General features: G+C 43.0%; 1 protein-coding gene across 17 annotated transcripts in view; it reads right to left on the reverse strand.

Annotated features, from left to right (window-relative positions):
- LOC112666555 (uncharacterized) overlaps positions 1-8,830 on the reverse strand; it is a 36,236-nt gene extending 27,406 nt beyond the window's left edge. For 4 of the 17 annotated variants that reach the window (XR_007404394.1, XM_049098466.1, XM_049098465.1 and 1 more), the window contains exon 1: positions 8,159-8,830. The gene's annotated coding sequence lies outside the window, so the exon portion shown is untranslated. Of the gene's footprint in view, positions 1-6,143; positions 6,607-8,098 lie in introns of those variants that run through there. The other 13 variants (XM_049098469.1, XM_049098467.1, XM_049098471.1 and 10 more) reach the window with 11 other exon arrangements.
- Between the last annotated feature and the right edge of the window lie 7 nt (positions 8,831-8,837).

The following is an 8,837-nucleotide window of genomic DNA, read 5'->3' on the forward strand; positions in this document are numbered from 1 at the left end:
GCACGAAAAGGCCATAACTAAAAGAAGTTCCTTTATCATTTTGTAATACCAGTTTAGAGGGCTATTAACTTTTGTCTGCAAAACTTTTTATCTTTCCTTTAATTATGAATGATAATCTTCCTGTGTAGAATATTCTTGCTTATAGGGTTTTTATTTTCCTTTTAGCACTCTGAACATATAATGCCACTTTCTTCTGGCCTGCTAAGTTTCTTTCTTTTTTTTTTTTCTTAAGATTTTATTTATTTATTCATGAGAGACAGAGAGAGAGAGAGAGAGAGAGAGGCAGAGACACTAGCAGAGGGAGAAACAGGCTCCATGCAGGGAGCCCAACGTGGGACTTGATCCCAGGTCTCCAGGATCAGGCCCTGGGCTGAAGGCGGCACTAAACCACTGAGCCAGCTGGGCTGCCCTGGCCTGAGTTTCTGCTGAAAAATCAGCCTATGGTCTTATGGGTGTTCCCTTATATGTAACTAGTTGCCCTTTGTTTTTTTTTTTTAAGATTTAAAAAAATTTATCCATGAGAGAGAGAGAGAGAGAGGCAGATACACAGGCAGAAGCAGAAGCAGGCTCCCTGTGAGGAGTCTGATGCAGGATTTGATCCCAGGACTCTGGGATCACGACCTGAGCCAAAACCAGATACTCAACCACTGAGCCACCCAGATGTTCCTGTAACTAGTTGCTTTTCTATTACTGCTTTTAAGATTTTTTTTCTTTTTAATTTTTGATGTCTTAATATGTGTCTTTCTGTGGGCTTCTGTGGGTTCATCTTGTTTAGGGCTCTGTGTGCTTTCTAGACCTTAATGTCTGTTTTCTTCCCCAGGATAGGGAAGTTTTCAGCCATTATTTCTTCCAATATGGTTTTTTTTTTTTTTTCCCCCTTTCCATCTCTTCTCCTTCTGGGTTCCCTGTAATGTGAATGTTAGCATGTTCGATGTTGTCTCAGAGGTCCCTCAAAATATCCTCATTTCTATTATTCTTTCTCCTTTTTGCTGTTCAGTTTGGATGATTTTCACTAACCTGTCTTCCACATTGTTGATCTGTTTTTTTGCATCCTTTAATCTGCTGTCAATTCCCTCATGTATTTTTCATTTCCTGTTTGTATTCTTCAGCACTGATTGGTTCATTTTTAATATATTCTCTTTGTTAAAGATCTCACTGTGTTCATATATTCTTCTCCTGAGTTTGGTGAGTATTTGACCATTACTTTGAACTTTTTATCAGGTAGATTATCTCCATTTCACTTATTTCTTTTCCTGGGATTTTGTCTTGTTCTTTCATTTAGAACTTCTTCTATCTTCTTATTTTGCCTGGCTCTCTGTGTTTGTTTCTATATATTAGGTAGATCAGCTGTCTCCTGCTGTTGAAGGAATGATCCTATGTAGAAGGCATCTTCTAGGGTCCAGGAGTGCAATTACCCTATTTTTTTTGTTCTAGTTATCAGAACCAGACTCTTCAGTAGTGTTACCTGTGCGGGCTGCCCATGCCCTTCTGTTGTGGATGGGCCATGACTGATGCAGGCATGCTTGTGGGAAGACCCTGGGATCATGCCCTGAGCCAAAGGCAGACACTCAACCACTGAGCCACCCAGGCATCCTTTTTGTTTTAAAGATTTTATTTATTTATTCATGAGAGACACACACAGAGAGAGGCAGAGACACAGGCAGAGGGAGAAGCAGGCCCCTGCAGGTAGCCCAATGTGGGACTTGGGGACATCCCAGGACCCCAGGATCACGCCCTGAGCCAAAGGCAGACGCTCAACCACTGAACCACTGAGCCACCCAGGCACCCCAAGACCTACTGATTTTCAAAGCCAGACATGAAGGAGGCTCATATTCCTGGTGCCCCTCCCCAGAGTGGAGGGTGCCTGATATGGGGCTTGAACCCTTTCCTCCTCAAGGTGGGCATTTGTGCCTGTGATAATTTTCCCAGTTGTGGGTCCCCACACCAGGGGGACTACATCTCAACCTCTTGTACCTATCTTGATGTAGCTTTTTCTTTATAGCTTTAGTTGTGGAAGTGCTGTTCTGCTAGTCCTCAGGTTTTTCTCAGAGAGTATATACTTGCTCTCCATGTAGTTGCAGCCTCGGCATGTTTATGGAAGAGGTGAACTCAGGATCCTCCTACTCTACCATCTTGAGTGGGATCCCAGCCATTATTTCTTTAAATAAGCTTTCTACCCCTCTCTTTCTCTCTTTTCCTTTCAGGACTTCCATATTGCATATGATATTTCACTTGATGGTATCCCATCAGTCTTATAAGCTCTCTTCATTTCTTTTAACTCTTTTTATTTTTATTCCTCTAACTCTGTAATTTCAAATGATCTGTCTAGAATCTCACAGATTCTTTCTTCTGCTTAACCAAATTAGCTCTCGAAGTTATCTACTGCATATCTTATTTCAGTCATTGTATTCTTCAGCTCCAGAATTTGTTTCTTTATGATTTTTATCTGTTGAACTCCATTTTGCTCTTGTATTGTTTTCCTAATTTCATTGAATTGACATCTGTGCTCTCATGGATTTCATTGATTTTTCTTCTAACTGTTATTATGAGCTCTGTGTCTGGACAATTTGTAGATCTCCATTCTTTTCTTTTTTTTTTTAAATTTAAATTCAGTTTGCCAAAATATAGTATAACACCCAGTGCTCATCTCATCATGTGCTCTCCTTAATGCCTGTCATCCATTTACTCCATACCCCCCCACCTCCTGTAGATCTTCATTTCTGTGGGATTGGTTACTGAAAAATTATTGTGTTCCTTTGTGGTATCATTTTTCCTTGTTGTTTTGTGTTTCTTGAAGTTTTGTATTGCTGTCTTTACATTTGAAGAAACGGCACTCACAGTATTTACTGACTGAGTTTGGGAGAGAAACGCCCTCTCTATTCAGCCCAACTAGATATTCTGAGGCTGTCTCAGATTTTTTCTATGGATACACCCACATCATGCCTCTTTTGCCTCTTTGGGAGAAATTCTTGAGGCTATATGCCTTCTCTCGGTCTTTCAAAGCCAGCCTGGATGCTTAGAGCTTCTCATTTTTCTCCCTAAGGTTGTCCCCTGAAATACTCAAGTGTCTGTGTCTTCTCCCAATTCCACCAAGTCAAACTAGTTGAATGTACATGTTTGGAAGACATCTGCCTCAGACATCTGTGCTCATCATCTCAGAGTATGCAGGGAGCCAGACCACAAGGTGGGGGTTGAAGCATATGGAGCATCAGGCACACCCATAAGCCAGTTGGAAATGTCCCAGCAGCTGGTGAGTAGGCCTCCTGATGGTGTTTGTAGAGACAGTAGGATCTGCAGCCCTTTTTAAAATTTCTAAGCCCTGGATGGTATGAGTCCTGCAGATTTGCCAGTATCAGTCTTCCAGCCACTCATCCATCCTGATCCCTTCCATATTCTTAGAGAAGAAAGCAATGAACTTCTTGTGCAGGGTCCTACACCACTGGGGAAGCCAGGTGCTCAGTCACTTTGCTCTCACTTTCTCTATGGAAGGAATCTCAGGCCAAACTGAGGGACACTCAGGAAGGGGTTTCAATGATGAGGTGTGTTGCTTTGAGGGAGGGGTGATGCAGGTAAAATGGAACTGTTCCTCTTACTATCTGCAAGTCTGTCTGCTCTCAGTTTTTTTGCTCTAGTTGTGTGCCAGAAATTCTCCACTGAATTCTCCAAGAGATATTTTCATCCTTGTGTGGTTGTCAAAATCGGTGCAATGTGAGGAGATGTTAGTAGGAAAGTTTTATTCCACCTTCTCCATGACATCATTCTCTTATTGACCTATACATAATTTAGAAGTGTGTTTATTTTTTATTTTTATTTTTTAAAATTTCACTTATTCATGAGAGAGAGAGAGGCAGAGACACAGGCAGAGGGAGAAACAGGCTCCATATAGGGAGCCTGACATGGGACTCAACCCCGGGTCTCCAGGATCAGGCCCTGGGCTGAAGGCTGCAGCAGTAAACCGCTGAGCTACTGGGGCTGCCCTGAAGTGTGTTGTTTAATCTCAAAGTATTTGGGGGGTTTCCAACTATCTTTCTATTATTGATTTCTAGATTAATACTATTGTGCTCTGGAAACATATTTTGTATAATTTCTTTTCCTTAAATTTTTTAAGCTGTGTTTTATGTCCCAGAATATGGCCTATTTTGGTGAACATTTCACATGCACTTGAGAAGAATGTGTATTCTGCTGTGTTTGAATGCTGTGCTGCATGGATTTCAATTATTTCCCCTTGTTTCTTTCTTTTTCTCTCTTTTCAGATTTAATTATTTATTCATGAGAGACACAGAGAGGCAGAGACATAGGCAGAAGGAGAAGCAGGCTCCCTGCTCAGAGCCTGATGCAGGACTTGATCCCAGGATCATGCCCTGACCCAAAGGCAGACACTCGACCACTGAGCCATCCAGGCATCCCTTGTTTTTTAAATCTTGATTGGTGATTTTTGAGTTTCCTATATCTGTAGTTTGGTGTCTATTATTAATTTTGGGGAAAATCTCGTCCATTATTGCCTCACTTATTTGCTCCTTTCTTCTTCATATATTTTCATTATGTGTATATCTTCTGTAATTGTCCCAAAGTTCTTGGATTTCTGGTCTTTTTAATTTTATTTCAGTATCAAGGAGCTCATGGATTCCTCACACATTTCCACTTTATCAATGAGCCCCCCAGAGGAATTCATTTCTGTTCTATTCTTTTGGGTTTTTTATTTCTTGCATTTTCCTTCTGATTCTTAGAGTTTCTACTTCTTACATTACTTATCTGTTCTTGCATTTTATCCACTATTGCTGTAGAGCACTTAGCTATTAATCATGGCTGCTTTACATTTACGGTCCAATCATTGCAACATATTGCTATGTGGGAACCAGGTTCTTTTGCTTGTCCTATTTCCTGAAAATGTGTTTTTTTTTTTAATTTTTATTTATTTATGATAGTCACAGAGAGAGAGGCGCAGAGACACAGGCAGAGGGAGAAGCAGGCTCCATGCACCGGGAGCCCGATGTGGGATTCGATCCCGGGTCTCCAGGATCACGCCCTGGGCCAAAGGCAGGCGCCAAACCGCTGCGCCACCCAGGGATCCCTGAAAATGTGTTTTTTAAGTCTTTCTGTATGCCTTTTAACTTTTTGTTTAATGCTAGACATGATGGACTTTGGAAAAGGAACCGAGGTAAATAGGGCTTTAGGGTAAGGGTTCATGTTTATCTGAGTAGGGTTTAAGCTGTGTTTACTATCTGTTTTGGCTGTCAGAGGCTAAAATATTCTCAGGTGTCCTTGTTTTTGTCACCCATGTTGTCTTTAGGGTTTATGGAGGTTTCTTAAATAAGTTATGAAATATACAGTTCTTCTGGTTATTCCAAACAGGAGTCTTCCTGATGTAGTGGAATATTTTGGGCAGAGAGGAAGTATTCTGTGTCATATGATTTGGACTTAGTATTTTAATGAGTATGTGTCCTTGGGCTGTGACCTTCTTTGGTATAATAGGGAAGATATTTGGTGTTTGTCATGGTTCTAAGTTGAGATTTCCTAAATACAGCACTTGGACTTTCTGAATGATAAGAGTGACAGGAGCATTTTATGTTCTAATGAGGCAATTGTTTGCTGGCCCCTAGATAGCTTTAAGATGGTAGTTAGTTGCCAGGAAGACCAACCTTGGATTGGAAGTTTAGAACTTTCAGTCCAGTCCCCAGCCTTTGGGGAGTGGGAAGGAAGGAGCTGGAGATTGAGTTATCTGTCAACTGCCAATGATTTAGTCATTCATGCCTATGTACAGAAACTTCATAAAAACCCATAAGCTTTGCGATTCAGAGATCCTAAGATATCAAAGTGCTGGAAGTGTGTTGTGTCTGGAGAAGGCATGGAAGTTCCCTATCACCCCCCACATACTTTGCCCAATAAGCCCCTTCCATTTGGCTATTTCTGATTTGTATCTTTTATAATAAATCAATAATAAGGGATCCCTGGGTGGCGCAGTGGTTTAGCGCCTGCCTTTGGCCCAGGGCGCGATCCTGGAGACCCGGGATCGAATCCCACATCGAGCTCCCAGTGCATGGAGCCTGCTTCTCCCTCTGCCTGTGTCTCTGCCTCTCTCTCTCTCTCTGTGACTATCATAAATAAATAAAATTAAAAAAAATAAATCAATAATAAGAGCTTTTTATTAGTTCTAATAGTGCCTCTGTCAAATTAACAAACATGATCCAGGGAACCTTTGAATTTTTTTAAAAAAATTATTTATTCATGAGAGACACAGAGAGAGAGGCAGAGACATAGGCAGAGGGAGAAGCAGGCTCCTAAGAGGGAGCCCAATGCGGGACTCAATCCAGAACTCTGGGATCACACCCTGAGCTGAGGGCAGACACTCAACTGCTGAGCCACCCAGGTGTCCCGGGAACCTTTGAATTTGTAGTTGGCCATCCAGAAATGTAGGTAGTAGCAATCCCCCTCCTTTTGTGGCTGGCATCCGACATGGGGGCAGTTTTGTGGGACTGAGCCATTAAACTGTGGAATATGATGTATTTCATATTAGAATTAAATAGAATTGTAGGCCACCCTCATCCTTAATGTCCGAGGGTTGGAGAACCAGTGTTGGGAAGCACACCATGTGTTTGCTCTCAGGAGCTAGGAAAAACAAAAACAAAAAGTATCTCAACCTCAAGTGTTTCTAAATTTCCCCCACTCTCAACTTAGGTCAGGTAGGAAGGATAACTAGGACTCAGCTATTTCGTAGCCCCCAGTTGGCTATTTCATCCCCCTGTCCCCCACACCTGCTACGTCAGGTAGGTTCTGGTAAAATCCCAGTCAGTCTCTTGTAAAACAGATTATTTTAAGGACAGGTCTTGTTAAAGAGAATAATGTGGGCATATGTTAAAAATGGCTATATTTCTGTCTCTCTTTCCAATTCTGGACACAGCAGTTTGCCATGATATTAATGTTTTCACAGTTCTGTGGTGTTGGTTTTGTTGGCTTTTTTCTGGTGAGGATGGGAATGTCACCTCTAGGTTCCTTACATGCTAGATGATAAACCAGAGGTCTCTGGTTTTTAATGTTAGTTGGATAATAACTTTAAAAGCCTCATTCTTCTTTCTTCTCCTTGTTCCCTGCATCTGAACAAGATGAGAAGAAAGCCTGGCTGCTCATTGATTTGTTGCTGGCAAGAGATTCAGTCCTGGGAAGTCCCTGCCCTTGTGCCCAAACTCTCACTCTGGACAACCCCTGAAGCTCAAGAAAAAACCTAGGCCAGGCTCCTTTCCTTGCTCTTTCTTTTTAAAAAGATTTTATTTTTTATTTATTTTAGGGAGAGAGGAGTAGGTGAAGGGCAGAGAGAGGAGAGTCTTAAGCAAACTCGTATGTTGAGTACAAAGCCCGACTTGGGGTTTGATCCCATGACTTTGAGATCAAGACCTGAGCTAAAACCAAGTCACCCAGTTGCCCTCTTTCCTTGGTCTTTCAAGGCATTTCCCACCTTTTTGAGAGGCCTGCCCTCCTTGGACACTTGTATTATCAAAGTAATTAACCTTTTCTCTTTTTTTTTAAGATTTTATTTATTCATGAGCGAGACACAGAGAGAGAGGCAGAGACACAGGCAGAGGGAGAAGCAGGCTCAATGCAGGGAGCCCGATGTGGGACTCGATCCCGGGGCTCCAGGACCATGGCAGGGACCACGCCCTGGGTCGAAGACAGGCGCTAAACTGCTGAGACACCCAGGGATCCCCAGTAATTAACCTTTTTATTTGTTCCTGGAAGGGATGTGTTGTCAAGCAAACCCAGCATGGGGGCCCACCTGACACTGCAGGTGACCGTAACAGTTATAGAAGGGGTAATATGATACATATATATTGCAAAAACACTTTGCTTAATTATTCTATTAATAAATACTCCATATCTTTATGTATCATACATGCCACTTTTTCTTTTTAAAAAGTAGGTATGATGATGAGTTTATGCCAACGGTTCTCTAAATAGACAGTTGGCTTTTAACCAATTTTCCCACCAAAACCATGAGTGGAAACTCTGATTGCCACATTACAGGACAAACATATACAAATTAGGTTCTTTTCAAACAGAGTTTCTTAAGGTTTTTAAGATCAAATATATTAAGGAAAGAACTTACGAATGTTTTGCGGTAGGATTTGCTAATATAATCGTCCTCGGAGTCATCAAGATTCCTAACCTGGGCAGTAGTGAGAGTCTCCTCACGTCCCCCGGTCTGGCTCACCTCCATCCTGCCCCACAGATGACCACCGTCCTGACGCTGTTTATCCTTGATACCTTTACCGTGGATTATTTCTCACTAAGCAGTGTTCTTTCAGTTTTCTTCTTTGACCTCTGAACAGGTGAGTATCAAGGGAATCACACTGACCGGTTTTCGGTTTTCGGGTGGTTTTTTGCCGCAATGTTTCTCACATGCGAGCACCCGAGGCTTCGGGCCTGGTCCAGGACTGTGGGGCTCACACCTCCCACGAAGCTAAGTGCCCCAGGACTGCGAGACTCTTTCCATACAAAGAGTGGGGTTGGGAGGTCGCGGTGGGCAGACGACTCCCTGCGGGACGATGGTCAAAGATCAAAATGGAACCATCATCATTATGACGCACTGTGAGGTCACTTTTGTCCGTGTTTGTGACGAAGGGTCACGGTTGCGCGAGTGGCCTGGCGGCCTTCGGGTCCAAGGCAGCGTCGTCCTGGGCGGGAACAGGTTGCAGCCCACTGGCCAAGCAAGGTCGCCTCAAAGACGTGACCTCCGGCCCGCTGTCAGTCAGGCGGGCGGGGGCGGGGCCTCGCGAACCGTCCAATCCGGGGAGCCGCCGGAACCGTACGTGCGGGCGACGCGCTGTGGACGGCGGGGACTGTGT

The sequence above is a fragment of the Canis lupus genome, chromosome 20 (assembly GCF_003254725.2).
Source record: "Canis lupus dingo isolate Sandy chromosome 20, ASM325472v2, whole genome shotgun sequence".
NCBI classification, from domain to species: Eukaryota; Metazoa; Chordata; class Mammalia; order Carnivora; family Canidae; genus Canis; species Canis lupus.